The sequence below is a fragment of the Protopterus annectens genome, chromosome 1.part1 (assembly GCF_019279795.1).
Source record: "Protopterus annectens isolate FY-2018-M chromosome 1.part1, PAN1.0, whole genome shotgun sequence".
Taxonomy (NCBI): domain Eukaryota; kingdom Metazoa; phylum Chordata; order Ceratodontiformes; family Protopteridae; genus Protopterus; species Protopterus annectens.
This window is the reverse complement of record NC_056726.1, coordinates 1,828,563,440-1,828,580,405: the sequence shown is the minus strand read 5'-3', so window position 1 is coordinate 1,828,580,405 and position 16,966 is coordinate 1,828,563,440.

Sequence of the window (16,966 nt, the reverse complement as noted above, 5' to 3'; positions counted from 1 at the left end):
AGTATTGAGTAGCATCACCCTCAGTTTTTGCTTGCCTGTTCCTGTTACTGTGGTGAATTTGTCATTTGAACCTTGCCTAAAAAAGGCACTATGGGGTGACAAGAACCTTAGACAGTATACAGAATCCCAGGGGTGACAGGTGCAGGCCATCTCTGGCAAAGCATCATGGTCTGTTGACCATGTCATCCCAGGCATACAGATACTGGATCCCTTTAGAATGACACCAGAAGCTTAGCCAATTGTTGAAGTCAATCATTTTGTCCTTGTACTGCGGTATCATTCTGGGTGATGGCAAAATGCTACTCAGGGCTAGGGTCATACCTGCCTGGGCTACAGGATCGGAGAGCTCTTCCATGTCTCTTTTCATGTAGTCCAGGGAGGTACGTCTCAGGTCGTTCACACCAACATGGACAATGACAAAGTCATATTTGTACTTGTTGTGGAGTGACCTGAGTGCACGGGTTATGTGGCGGATCCTGCCACCTGACAGGCAGCTGACAGTAACCTTCTCCTTGTTTAGCCTGGTGAGTGGGACATCAGTGTGCCTGACTTATAGAGTCACCTATGACTAGCGTGTTGGGTAAGTTGTTTTGCCTTATTGGCTGTGGTTGAGTGGCACACTGAGTCTGCATGCTATGTGTTATTTGGGTTGTGTTGGGGGGGTGGAAGTTGCTTGCATTTCTGCTTTGGAGGTCTCTGTTGCTTGAGCAGATTATTATTGAGAGCCTCCGTGAATGTTTTTATGTTTCTATGTGTGGATTTTGGTGGTGTAGATTTAGTGAGACTATGTGATGAGTGTGGTGCAAGTGTTTACCTTCTCCTCTTGACTGTCAAGTTCAGTCTTGGTTTGAGAGAGCTTTACCTCCAGTTTTGCTAGATAAGTGCATCTCTCACAGGTTGTAGTACTGGGTGGTAGGAAGAGAGGGTTGTCTGTGTACATGAGGCAATTTCTACATTGCCCCAAGATGCCCAGATTCATCAGATAGACAGGAGAGAACACTGGGAGTAGACCCTTGGACATGTCTGAATAAGAAAACATTTTCCTCTAGATAAGTGAGGAAATTGAGTACAAGAGCTGTTTTTCTCTAAGCAAGTGAGGAAAGTAAGTACCAAAACTGTTTTCCTTTCGGTAATGAGGAAGGCTGAGTGCTGTAGTAATTAGTAGCTTATTTTGTGCTTACATCAAGTTCTGAACAAGTGCTGATCACGAATAAGCAAATTCAAGTGCTAAAACTAAGAATCTGTATCTGGACTAAACTAGTTAGAGAAAAGGGGGAAACAAGTGCAAATGCAGGCTTTTAAATCAGAAAGTTGAGAAAGATGGAAAAACTGCCCAAATGGCCAATAACTACAATTTCTGGGCCAGAACCACTCCTTATGTGGTATATAGGTTACCTAATGCTTACCACTCCCACTGATAAGCTAGAAGGCTTCCCTCCAACACAAAAAGCTTGGGGGGCTCAGAAGCTTACATACAGTCCTGGATACAGCAAATCTGAATCTGGACTACACTAGTCACAGGAAATAGGAAACAGGCTTAGATTTTTTTACTACAGAAAAGTAGCTAAAACAGCAGTAAAAACAATTCAAATGCAGTGCAAGCTAGCACACGAGTATGTAGCAATGTTAGACCAAACAGTTTAAAAAATGCAATTAAATTAAAAATGACTAAAAACAAGTGCAGAAGGAGTCTATAAGGTAGAATGAGGTAAAGTGGAACTGGGGGGAGTGTCCCAGATCAAATCTACAGTGGGGGCAGGCAACTGCAAAAGCCTACAAATTTAAACAACAAGACAGGAACAACAACACCTTCAGCAGAGATCTGAAAAACTATACAGTGAAGTAAAAATAACAGTGCACAACTCTGAAGTCAGCTAACAATGATATAAAATTAGTCAAGCAACAATTAACAGTACACAACTCTGAAGTGCCAGAAAAGTATACTTAGCTCTGTATATCTCCAGATAGTTTGAAGAGCACTCTGTCAGGACACAGGAAAGCTCCAGCAATGATATGCAGGCTGTTATTAACAGGGTCTAATTTTATGCAAGTAATCCTTGAGATAGTCAGATAACACATAGGATGTAAAACCAGTTATACTAACTTAAGACACAAAGAAATAGGGGGAGGTGGGGAAAAACACCTTCAGCAGAGATCTGAAAAACTATACAGTGAAGCAAAAATAACAGTGCACAACTCTGAAGTCAGCCAGCAATTATATAAAATTAGTCAAGCAACAATTAACAGTACACAACTCTGAACTGTCAGAAAAATATATTTAGCTCTGCATATCTCCAGATAGTTTGAAGAGCACTCTGTCAGGACCCAGGAAGGCTCCAGCAATGATATATAGCTCATATTTCTCCCAGAATTTTCTTAAGCTCCATTATAGCAGTTTTAGGTGGAATGTAAATGCATGATAGTGTAATCCTTCTCCCTTGCTAGTAGCCCTTTAGTACTATGTAGCTTCCATTATTATATATTTTTCCTCTTCTATCACTGTTGGAGCTCCTCTTGCAATTAATATAAGTACTCCTCTTTTCCTTTGCCCCAGATATTCTGCTGAGTAACCATCCTGAAAACCTTTCTTTATCAAATTCATGTGTTCATTTCTTACCAGGTGTGTCTCCTGTAGCATAACTATTTGTACTCTACATTTTTTTGAAAATAGTTCACTACTCTTTCTGTTTATATTTATCTGTAAGACCATTCAGATTGAAAGACATTACAGAAAGCATAATTTTCTTATATAATTATTATTACCACCTTTTATGTATAACTACTGTTTTTGTTAAATGTTTAGTTCCAACTTTTATGTTAAATGCATATAGTGTTCAGCAGGTTGGTCTTTTATACAGTTGTTTCTTGTCATATCCATGTGAGCCTATGCCACACCTTAAATAAAATTTTTTTGAAAACCCTCAAAAAGAGCAAACAACCTCCCAACCCCCAAAACCTATTAACTTAATAATAACACACAAAACTATGTACATCTTTAAGTATTGAAGTTTTTGCTTCCTAATAAGAACAAAAGTTCTAAGTTGATAGCGACACAGACAGGCTAGAGCTAATCAAGAAGAAAGGTTAGTCATGTTAAGATGCATGGTACAACCTGTGCTATTAGTAAGTGCTATTTGATTTTTGTCTATCTTGTTAGATCTCCCAGCTAAGAAAATGCTTGAATGCTTTCAGTAAACACTTTTCCAAGCCATTTCTCTTTATCAAATTGTCTTCTAGTGACATGCAAATCAGACACAAAACTGATAAGGGCACCTCGTTTGCCAGAAAAAAAGCCTTATAATATTCAATATTATTTTTCATTTACATGCTTTGTAATAAACTTGTTACTGGATAACATCTAGGGTCTTAACCCAGTCATTTCCCTGTGCAATAATGGGAAAAGCACACTGATTTTTCTTTTGTCATACTCTCTTAACCAGGCCTTTCATCTTCTCCCACTTCTCCTAGCTCCCTTTTTTTTACATTGCAGTGCCTACATTTCTTCATCTCTTAAAACTGAACAAAGAAAAGGGGAGAAGAAGGGAGAAAAAGAACAAAAACAAAAGCACCTGTTTATATTAGTATTCTTGTTACATTTAAAAAAAACTGAGAAAACTTTACTTCAAGTCTAATTGGCTTTGTGTTATCTTTAAAGCCTTCCCAGCCTGAAAAACCCCTGGTTGTTTTCAGAGAACATTATGTCCTAGCCAATTTCTCTTTTCTTTTTTTTTCTTTTCCCTCAGGCAATCCCATTCCACCAGACTATCTCCAGTTTTTCTTTATCAGATTATCTCCAAACAGACATAAGAACCAGACAGCCAGTTTCTCTTTATCAGATTGTTTCCATGGAAACATGACGACCAGCTGCAGAATTGCTACTAAGTATACATGCATTTGTTAGAAAAAATGCCTCATAATATTCAATATTCTTTTTCATTTACTTGCTCTTTATTACTATTATTATTATTATGTTCTCCTTTCTGCTACCATTCTTAATTTTCATTTCTCTTCAAAAGTATTTATGCTTTAATTTCTCATATGCCACGTAATAGACCTAATTGTAAAGTGTGCAGCCAACTTCCAAAATGTTTTCCTTTCTATCACTTATAACATATATTCTCATCTTTTTGGCAAACCTGGACATTTTGAAGTAGGTATTAATATCCCTCTTTGTCAGTTACTTCCTGATACTTTTACAATAGTGTTGTATATTAGAGAAATATTCTTTAACAAATAATGTTTTCTTATTATCCTCTCTTTCATCACTCATCATTCCCAGCCACTAAGTTATTGTTATGATGCACTCCTCCAGAACATCTTTGTTCTCCATTACAACTCTTTCCTGTTTTTTTTTCAAACATCCATATTTGTTTTATTAAATAATTTCTAATATCATTGTTATTCCTTTTAAAGTTTTTGTTATCCCTTTTAAAGTTCCTCACATTTAATCTAGGCTGTTTATCACGATTATCTTTACTTGTTTCCACAATTCATTGCTCTTTTGATCAATACCAAACTTATGGGGAAAGGATCACTTTTTGTTCTGATATTAATACCAGATAGTATGTTCCCTTATTTGCTCACTTATGCTTATATACCAAAGCAAATTGCAGATAACTCCTAAACATCAAACAGTAAATATATAGTCTTCAACAATATTGACAAAGATGTTTTCCAGTACAGTGATAGCACAATAATTTCATTACCCAGAAACTAAACTTACAGAACACTTATTGGACATGGTAGCCTCATCTAATTACTAACTGCACACTTATAAATAATAGTAGCAGAGATTTCTATTGTCTAATTAGAACATCAGTCTACTTAAGAACTTCCTTCACATTTGAGCTAAGAGTTTCATATCTATGGTCTTCACTTGCCAGACAAGTGTATTGATTTAATAATTGTTCAAATGAGACAAACGCCTTCCCACTTTGTGGGAAAAGGTCTACATATTCTTTCTTTGCAAATTGGAAGGGTCCTTCCACTGAGAAGCTACAAAGGAATGGACAATTACCACAATCTGCATTAACCAGTGTTATATACTTTTGGTAAAACACATACAGCAGAATTACTAATGGTTAACTATACCTCACTCTTGTTGCAAATGCACAGAAGCCTACTTTCACTACTTTATCAGTTATCAATTCATAAAACTAATGCATTTTTGGGCACAACCAAAACTTATGGAGCACATCTAGGGGTATCAGTTCCACAAGCTTGACAAATGATTTTCCTCTATAACTCTCAATTTTTTACTTATTTGTTGAGTACAATAGCCATTATGAAAAAGTAACCACTTCTTGCAGCATATTTTTATCTATACCAGTCCCTGGTAGACGTGTTGGTGTAATCAGCAGACCTGTGGAAGTCGTGGACTACCTAACCCTGATTACACCAAGGTATATATGGCTTTATGTATACTAGCTACTGGGAAATTTCAGCAACTAGCAGGGACACAGTGAGTAGTTAAGGCATCTGTCTCAGGAATACTTCAGTTTATCCATGCCATGCTACTGCATTTAAAGAAACATAGATACTGTCCACATATCACAGGGCAAACAGCCAACAGCATGTGGGACTTCTATGATATAGCCCATTTCCCAGGGGTGCTAGACCCACTCTGAAATAGTAACTCCACCAGGAGACCTGGGAAGAAGATATGTGAAATGGAAAAGATTCACTCCATTAACTGCCAGGTTGTCTATAACGTGTGGAATACCATCTACAATGTGCATGCATGCCCCCTACGCAGTCATCATGACTCAAACACGTGACGCAGATGTGACCTCAACGAATGGTTTTCAAGAGGTCACTTCCCCCAAGACATCTTATTAATGATGCCAGATATGGCCCAGAGCCATAGTTGATGACAACAATCAGAAATCCTCATAAGGAGATCAGGGATGCAGCAATGCCATATCACAAATTATGGTGATTGTGGATCATGTGTTTGGGCTGCTGAAATCATGCTTTCACTGCCTGGATGTATCAGATTGTGCTCTGGAGTATGACATTGCCACAGGAGCAAAATTTTTATTCATTTATTTATTTATTTATTTATGTATTTCCAGTTTGATGACTGGGGAAGTTCACTGGGTCCAGAGAGCCCATTTTCAGTGGATGCCCAGGGAGAAAAGCTCCACAATACAAAATACAAGTACAAATACAAATACAAGGAAGAATATTTACAATAGTAACATAAGAATATCAGTTGACAATACACAGTAACATACATAGGTCAGTTGCAATGGGGCATATTCAACCCAAGTAACAGATTATAAGGAGCAGGGCACAATTATCATCACTTGTACAAGTAGGGAAAGGAGCACAAGTGTGCAATGACTTTCCCAGGGATATGTGCAATTGCCGGATACAATGAAAATTATAATTTGCACTTGTGTGTAGGAGCATGTTGTGGGGTCATTGCTGTGCAATCTTTATGAAAGACCACGGTCACTGGCTGTGTGCATATGTGAAGCATTGTAGATGTGGTTTGTGTGGTGTGTGTGTGTATGTGCGTGTGTGTATGTGCATACATGTGTGTATCTGCTGGTACACAGCCTAAACAGGTATTACAGCACTGCAGCTAGATTTACTAGGAATATGCATGGTACAGGGTTAGTTATCCCCTGCACAAACCTACCCATGAAAACTGCCTCTACCAGGAGCTACATTGGTTGTGCCATATCCCTGGATAGAATGGGGTGGGACCATGAAAGATGTCTTTCACAGACATGCCACTTCTGAGATTATCATGACCCCAGGGATGCCCTCTCCTGGCTGTAGTCACATCCACAGCAGATGTAGGTGTGAAAGTGCTTGTGCTCCATAACTATGATCTAGACCATCCACAGCCACAAAGGCCACCATCTGCGGATGTAATGTTAGAGTGGTTTTGTCAACAATTCCTGCTACATAGCATGAAGGCATATAAGGACATGGCATATTCTAGTATCTGATTCAGTATGTCAAAGCAATCAAGTCACATGGAAAATGCTTTCTAGGAGGTCATCCCACACACCCATTGTACTAACTCTGAAATGGCTGTACTGGTACTAGCCTGTGTGACTAAGATGGCTATGCACATATGTTGGGTCATGGCCACTGACACAGCTACTTCAGGGGGATATATGTTCTTGCACTACGGGACTTAGAGCAGAGACAGCTGACTAGAGTGTAGGAACAATCACATTACTATGGCTTTCAGTGGCCTCAAAACCTGTTCCCACTCCATGGTTTACATCTCTTGGGTCACAACAGGCATAGAGGCTGTGTCCATGGTCTGAATAGGGGAGTCAGTAGTCACATTCCCTGTGTGCAACAGACTCTGACCATGACAGTTCATCACTGCCATCATCATTACAGCTAGATGACCTTCAGACATTAGGCAATGTTAGTTACCAGTGGTGCCTGTAAATACAACACATCAGAACGCCCACTGTAAGTATATCTGCCACCTCAAACATAGTCTCAAACATAATGTAATAAGACAGAGTCACCCACAAATGTAGTTAATTACCATAATTCTTGAAACTGTCCATACAGCATATATATATATATATATATATATATATATATATATATATATATAAATATACATATACATGATTGAAATTTCAGAAAGCCGAAACCCATATGGCTGAGACCATATGTTCAACTCCTGAAATTTCGAACATGCAAAAAAAATAAATAAATAAATAAAAACAAAACACTACATTATTTTAAAGATGCTAGCAGGGGGGGCTACACCCCTCCAACTTTAATATACCAACTCCGAGATTGCACTACAGTGTGGTAAATGAAAATTCTCCCATTCTGCGCAATGAGGAGCTGTCCGTTCAGAACGTTCGAAATTTCAAAAGCAGTGATTGCTTATAAAATGTAAATACTATTAAGTAATTGCAGATATCACAATACCCACCTGGGCATCTCCTACTGATATTCTAGAGGCACACTGCAGTTCTGCTGTGCTCCAAGGTGTAACGCTACACTGTGGGACTATGAACATGTGATACTGACTCACAGGGAGGCCAGGAACCCCTTCATCTCCATCAGTGGTTGCTCAAATGATGTCCCCTCTCCCACAAGGCAAAGGCAGACAGCTATTATTCACCCATATGGGTGAGGTTTGCAGCCCTACAGCAGACCTGCACATAAGTGTGGTTCTCTAACAACAAAATATATATATATAAATATACATATATACATACATACACACACACACACACACACACACACACACACACACACACACATACACACACACACACACACACACACACACACACACACACACACATCCCCTTCAGAAGACCGAAACATCATAAGCTCGAAATTCATAAGTCTGAGACCAAAAGCCTGAAAACTCAAAAGCCTGAAAACTGAAAGGCCTAAAACCCAAAAGCCTGAAAACACAAAAAATACACATACTGACTTTAATGTGGCTTCGCTATTCTTAGCGCTGTGGTGGAAAGTTACGGATTGGGTTCAGGTAAGTGTGCGATTGTTTTTATGTTAGGGTTATGGGCGGGTTAAGTGAGTTAGGGTTAGGGCGCAGGTTAGGCGTGTGTGCGATAGTGACAGACTTTAGGGTTAGGGGCAGTTTAAGTGAGTTAGGGTTAGGATGTGGGTTAGGTAAGTGTGCGATAGTGACGGACCTTAGGGTTAGGGTTTGGGTTAAAGTAAGTGGGTAGATAGTAATGTCTTTGTACTGGCATATTAGCATTATTTGTATTCTGTGTGTTTTTAGGCTTTTGAGTTTCAGGCTTTTGAGTTTTCAGGCTTTTGGTTTCAGGCTTATGAATTTCGAGCTTATGATGTTTTAGTCTTCTGAAGGGGAACTATATATATATGTGTGTGTGTGTATATATATATATATATATATATATATATATATATATATATATATATATATCTGTGTGTATGTAGATATAAAATGGGCACCTCTCCCACAAAAAAGATTGCTCCTCCTTACCCTCCCTTGTCCTGATCTTTTTGTCAGAGGTATACCTTTTCCTGTGTGTACTTGTGCTGCCATTTCTATACTTTCACTTGGTCAACAGATATATTCATTTGGTGCTGTGACCACTTGCACAGGATCAGCTGTTTTCTCCTGGTTGCCATGTTTATGCATGTGTGACCACATTGACACTTGTCATGGTGTGATCCTGCATTATGCATACTTGGAATACTTGTGGTGTGTCTCCAGCACCACTGGGATTACATTCCTTAAACACATACCCTGATTTCGCTATAGGCAGATTTCCAAATGAGCTACAATTTCTACTCATCTTTTTTTTTAATAGTCTTAGAATGGCATCATACACAGCATGTCAATATCTGAACGGTCAGCTCCATCGCAGACACCATGTATTTAACTTCCAGAACTGGTCTAGGTAAATTAAATATTGAACACAGATTTATCACTTACCATTCCTCCTTCCTCTCTATTCTCCAAGTTTACTGCCATCTTTTTTGTTACCATTATCCTGGCCTCTTCTTTATCCTGCATCTCTATTATATACTCATCCTGGTTTTCTGATATAATCTTAAAAACGTTTCTATTTTTCTGTTCATGTGGGATAGATTACTCAAGTTATCAAAAATTTTTCTTCTAAACTCCATGCTATACCTATGATTTCTTTCTTAAATAATAATTGTCTAGAATGTTTTCTTATAGACGTCTGCATCTTTAAATCTCCCTTGGTTCATATTTTGTTCCTTCTAATTCTTTCAGTGTCTTTTCATGTAAAATTGCCTTTCTCACTATCATGTTGTTGTTACCGTTGTCTTTTTCATATAACACCTTTCATTTCTTTTAACATTTCTTCATTTTTTTTATTTTTCTCTTCTCTCATCACTACTTTCTTTTTCTTCTTTCTAATTTTCCATTTTTTCACATTTAAAACTTCTCTGAATTCCTGCTCTACAATTATCTTTAATTATTGGTTTTATTTTTCTAGTGGCTTTCCCTACTTCTTCTCTTACAGCAGTAGAGGTATATTTTATGATTTCATCTCTGCCTTCCTCCCACTCATTAGTTTCCATTTTTTTAAAGTCTTCTGTTTCATTTTAATCTTCATTATAACCACTTTTACTCTGATTCATCCTTACTCTTTTTCAAAAGAAAAAAAAAAGAACATCCAAAGATGCAGTAACAGAGAAATATGAAAAAGGAAACTTCTTATCATCAGCAAACCTTATACTAACTTAAGATCGGAATGCCCTCCAGTGCTTGTAGTCCTTTATAAGTGAGTACAACTAATTAAAAAATCATATTTACCTCAATCCACAGGTGCCCACTAGCATCCACAGTTGTCATTAAGGGTGTTGCCATTCCTTTTTCGTAAGATTTCTTCTCTTAAATGAGAAAATCTCAACTTTAACCTCTTCGACTAGACACAAACTAATTATTGCCTGATTTATTATTGCAATTGCTGCCTTAATAGGGTTAATCTTGCTCCTTCTGTAATTTTTCATTAGGTGTGACTTTGCCCATTACTTTGCTTTCATATCCCCTGGACTTCTCTTGTCTGGCTATTCAGGGAACAATTCCCGTCTTTTGAGTTATTATAATAGGAACAGAAGTATAAGTTGTATCTTGCTTTCCTATAGTCTGATCTTCCTCTTTTCAAAAATAAAAATGAACACCATATAAAGATACAGTAGCAGATTACTAAATGCTAAAAAGAAACTTCTTGTCATCAGCAAATCGTATGCAAACCTCAGGCCACCAGTTCCTCCAGTGCTTGTAGTCCTTTATAGGTGTGTGCAGTTATTTGAAACAAACATTCTTACCTTATCTACATGCTTAAATGATGCCCATTTGCATGGTACATCCAGTTTAACATTTTCTGTACAAAAAAAGTTTGAAGTGAGTAGTTCTGAGTAGGATGCAGTTGTACTACAAGAGATAATAATGTGGAATACTATTCGGTTAACTACAAGCTGAAAAAAATGCTTTGAACAATCTGTGAGATTGCACTTTTCCCTCCACTACTGTGCATCCTTGGAGTTGGTATATATAAGTCGAGGGTGGGGCTGATTTCCTGCACATGGGAGATGCAGGAGAGTTCAACCACCTGTAAAACAAAAGAAAGTGGTTTTCAGCAATTTATTTTTGATTATAGCATTCATTGTAGATCTCTTCAATCTATTGACATGAATCCCTCTAAGGTATTTACACATTATGTAATAATTTTACTTAACATAATCTCTTGGTTTTATTGTTGGCTTGCTCCATGCCATATGTTAAACGGTACGATGTATGTTATTTAAGAATTTGTACTTCGCACTACGTGGCTTTTTGTTGTGGAAGTAAGGTTGCGTACATATCTGTGTGCTTGTATGTATGAGTGTCTCTAAGTATATATGTAAACACACACACACACACACACACACACACACACACACACACACACACACACACACACACGTACACACACACACACTCACTCACAGTGGTAATAGTGGCATTTTAAAAAACAGATATTGTATGAGTTCTCCCAAGTAAATAGCTTTATTATCCAAACATAAAGTGTGTCTAACTTTGTCAAGAAAAATTATACTTAAGCAATAGTCTAAACAACAACTCAGTCTATTAACACAAACAGTTCAGTCTCTCAGGCACAATAATAGCAACATTTCTTTCAGGTACAAACAAAATGATTTCAGTCCTGGCAGTTCTTAAATGCACCACAGAAAAACAGGGAGTCTTCACCAACAGCCTCAGGTGAAACTAATCACTCTGTTATCATTACAAGGTTTACTGGCACCTGTAGATACTCTATATTGACTATTGCTTTGGAGTAAAATTTTCTGGACTCATTTTATTTTTCAGTTCATCTTTTCTTCCACAGGTATTCCAGATTCTCTGAATTCTCACTTTGATAGCTTTACAATAGTTTCTCATCAACTTGAAAAAAAAATCTCAACAACTTCTGTCATATTGTTTGTGATTTGGCCTTAAATGAGCTCAGGAACATACCTGCAGTCAATTAGCTTTCTCTCATATAATATTGGTTAAATTAACCAGCCCTTATTTCTCTTCCTACTCACAATTGCTTTGTATAATAAATCTGTCTTCCCAACAGATAATGCATCAAATTCACACTCTAAAACATCTTTTACATGTCTGTATTATTTCTCACTCTGTGTACATTCCAAGTGATCCATCTAATACAGATACACCCCCCAGCTTGAGCCTACAGGTTTCGAGCCTGCTAGAAGGTATGTGAAATCTGACAGACCATCTGCATTGTGGTGGAGAACACTGGGATGGTGTTGAATGTGGAACCAAAATGACTGACAGGACATAGCCCACCTGGAAAGGTGTAGTGTTATCTTCCTTCCACTGGTGTAACCATTGCAGCAGGATGTGATCTGTAACTAGGGTGATTTCTCAGTCCAGGAGGTAATAATATTGGGATCCTAAAACCAACTTAATTGTCAGGCATTCTTTCTTTGTACACATCATCAAATATCTGATCTCTGCCTTGTTCAGTTTTCAGCTTATTTACCAGACAAGTTGCGTTTCTTACCCATCGTTTGAGCTAAGACTGTCCCCAGACCAACATCTGAAGTATCTTCATAGACTATAAATGCTTAAAGAAGTTATTAGACATCAGAACTGGTTTAAAGAATAAGCTTTAAGTTTCTGAAAAGCTTCTGTAATTTCTAGTCTCTACCTGAACTATTAAAACAGATTCCCTTTTGTTTGGTTTGTAAGGGGACAAGTTGTAAAGTAAACTGGTGGTTGCATTACCTATTATATCATTCAAGTCCTCCCAAAAACCTCTAACTTGCCTTTTCATTTGGTACACTGAACATTTTTTAAAGCCTCAATTTTGTTTTGTTTCTGTGGTTGGATCAATTCCTTTAAATTACATATCTGACATATCTCACCTTAGATATCCTTATGTCCTGGTGGACTTCTTTGAGAAGGTTACCAAGGCAATGGATAAGGGGAAAATGGTACATATCATCTACTTGGACCTGGCTAAGCATTCGGTACTATAACCCACTCGGGCTAATTACTCCATTGAAAAGACACCCCTAAGAGTTGACCCAGTAGTCAGAGCTCTGGGGACATACTTAGACAGTAATCTAGCCTTTGACCAACATGTAGCTAAGGTACTAAGGAAATCATTCTATGTCACTAAACTTTAAATGATGGCATGACATTCAGGTCCAAGGAAGTCATGGTGTCTCTTTATTCATCCCTTATCAGACCCATCATTCAGTCCCCCTTCAGCATGTACCTAACCAGACATATGCAAAAAATGGAATGCCCACAAAGGTTCCTTACTAGGAGAATCCAGGTATAAGTGCATTGTCCTTTATTGATTGCCTCAAAGCCCTATCTCTATACAAGGTCTCATGGAGATTACTGAGAGGCGATCTATGCCTGGCATATAAGGCATCCTTGGATCCAGCTGTAGTGGAACTTTTGCATATTCACAAGAAGAACAGTATCAGAACCACTAGATCCAAGGATTCAGATTTTGTCTGTGACATAAATAGGACATGTTGGCATAACAGATATGTGTCCCCATTCATGTGAAGAAGAGTCCATCCCTAACTCTTCATAAGTGTAACCTTGACCAATGGATGGGAAATCAGAAATTAATTCCAGGTTTGAACCCATGTCAATAATAGGCAGAGGCAAAGAGTAATTATGTCCAAACTAACATACACCCCCCCCCCACATAACCTTTAGAAACTTCCTAACTAACATACCTCTTCCTAATAAAGGTCCATGATGCATAGGGACACAATTCAGTTGAGTTGTGTGACTAGGCTTATAAAGACCCTGGTGGCCATTAACTTAGTATATATCTATGAACTTTGAACTTAAGAGCACTTATGGTGAGCCCAGCTTGCCTTAGGGAATCCAATACCACTTGGACATTGGCAAGATGTGAATCCCAGTCTTTAGAGTGGATTGCTATATCATACAAGCAGGCCACAGCATATACATGGTGTGATTTCAGTACAGAGTTCACTAGTCTTTAGAACATGTCAGAAACTATAGGGAAGGATTATTTACTGAAAAAAGTTACCTGTTGTTGAGAACCTAGTTTTCTCCTTAGCATTATGAGTTAAAGGGACCTATCAATCTCTATTTGTAAAATTCATGACAGTTAGAAACTTTGCCCTCCCTAGGCACTCTACCAACTCTTTTACCCTGTGTTTAGGATATATGTCATATCTAGATATACTGCTAAGTCTCCTGTACTCATTATAAAAGTGGACATTACTGTCTGGTTTTGAAACTAGCACAGTATGACTGTTCCAGACAGTAGATGATTCCCCTTGGACTATTTGCTTCTTGGCTTTGGGTACTCTGTATGGTCTTATATTAACTTTCTCCACAGGAATGTTTCTTGTGTTGAATTTGAGACATTTTCCTTACAGGCAGCATTAAAGAAAACATCTTGGACCTACTGTTTCTGAAGATTTGAATGGGTGTTCTCCTCTATCATCTTGGGTGTGGATAACATATGCTTTTCCTTGTCATAGTCCCTGACCTAAGGTGTTGTGCTCAACACATACTTATGGCTTCTTCCTGGATTTTAGGACATACATGTGGTAGATTTGTTTTGTAGACCTCTTCCTTACTTGTGTTACCTTATAGTCCAATACACTTATTCTTTAAATTACTTCATAGGATCCTTGCCACTTAGCTAGGAACTAGGTTACAGTCATAGGAATCAAAATCAGAACTTAAAGTCCTAACTGAAATTCTCTACTCTGGAAATTTTTGCTGTAAACTCCTTGTTTGCTACTTTGAGCACTCTCTGTATGTTCTTGCACAATTGGCATTAACTCTTTTACTCTCTTCTGCAAATCAGTTTAATGCCCTAAAGTACTTTAAAAATGTGCCTTTTCCTCTTCTCATGTCTCTTTAACTATGCCTAACATCCATCTGGGCATCAACCATTAAACAGTCTGAAGGGCTACCTCATGTACTGCAAACATTAAATAATGCAACAGCATGTCACAGTTCTTCCCATCTTTTTTAATGTCCTTTCTAAACATTGATTTCAGGGTCTTATTAAAATATTGCACCAACCAATCCATTTGTTGGTTGTAAATGGTGGTTCTCAGTCCTTTCAAATGAAAACTTTTTTCAGATGTGCCACAATAGTTCTCTCAAAAGGAACTTTTTTATAGATATTGAAGTCAAGGATTCCTAAAGTCAGGGTTAGAAGCTGTTATTTGGTACTTGAGACAATTGGCACAATAATTTCAAATCCCATTTAGGACTCTTGTCTACTAAAATCTAGCCAAGACCTTTGCTTTAGTCTTATCCTTACCCAAATGCCCCCAAACACATGGCCGTAAGGTATTTTCATGACTGCCGGTATAAAAGGCTTGGTTGCTAACAATGTCCACATTATCTTCTCTTTCTCACTAGTGACCCAATACAGCAGTTCATTCTGCAATTCAAGGTAAGGATTGCCTGGAGAAGGTCTCAGTGGGAGTTCATGCCACACTACCTTGCATACGTTCTCTATAGCACAGTGCAGCATTTCATCCCCCCACTGGGCTTTCGTGAATATAAGCTGACTTGCCTGGGGTTCATATAGACCTGGATCCTCCTCCTTTTTTGTGTCTTAGGAGGTAGAAGGCTCAGCCTCCCCTTCCTACAAAGGCAGGCTTGGGAATCTCTGTATCCCACTTCTATTCAAGGAAGGGCAGCTTGCTCCAGTGCTCTAGAGGACTTTCCTTAGTGTTCCTCAGCCTGAAGCCCCACTCTGTCTTGGGCTTCCTGTAGCATCTTTTACTTTCATCTATAGTCTCTTCCCAACTATAGCTTCTTGGGACTTCATCTCATCTTTAGGTGGCTTGCTTCCCTCTACCTTTGCTGGTAATCTCTGTAGGGCAGGGGCAGGGATCCTCTCCTTCCCTGGATAATTTTAACTAAACTTTGGTCTTCCCAAGGCCCTCTAATGTTTACTCAGGTGTCATATAACTCCTGGCTCTATATATCTGTAAGTCAGTGAGTATGTCAATAACATGCCTATTTGGGAACTTTTTATTTCTGCAAATGAGGTAATGTCAGAATTTTTAGAGTTTTCTTCTTCTTACTGTTTCTAAAGGTCAAAAAGAGGAATTTTTCCAGTAATTAGGTCTTGGTTGTGATAGGTGGACTTTGGCTACTAGGTGCAGGACTGACCCAAAATTGGTTTGTACCTCCATCCTTTTCTATATAGATACAATGACCTCAATAGATATTTGTGAAATTTTTTCTTTCTACAAATATGCTGTTCTTTCATTAGTGCAACCATACTGCTACAGTCTAGAAGTCATTATAACTCTTACCCATCTACTTTTCTTAGGTACTTCATTAACGTTGTGGTAACACAATAGAAAAATACAGTCTTAACCAACCTGTCTATAACTCGGTCACATTCTATGACCTCCTCGCTCCCTCCTGACTATCACGCTGCTCATGAGGAAGTATTTTCCACACCATTTGGCAGTTTGCTTCTGCTGCAACATAGAAGACTTTGGGATCTATTGCTGTTCTAAGTGCTTGAGTTAGTTTTCCAGTACTGACACACCAGTGAGCATGGGGGGGGGGGGGTTGATGCACTCCTGTACATGCTGTTCTTTGGAGGAGATGTTAAACCAATGCCTCATCTGCCTGATTTGATGGTAACTCAGGTGGATGCAAAAGATCCCAGGGCAATTATTGAAAAAAACGTGGGGAAGTTCCCTGGTGCCTGGCCAAATATCTCCTAGTCAGCATGAATACTACCTCATATCTTCCCGAAATGAAATCACTGGCCTAGTGGGACTAACCCAGTCAACAAAGCATAAAAAAAGACAAATGAAAAAAAGCATAAAGTAGACAACATGGTTTACTTCCTTCTAAGTACAATTTTATCTTTTGATTTTGCAGGTGATTCCTTGAATAAATACATTTTTAATACTGTAATATTCTTTCCACTAAGCT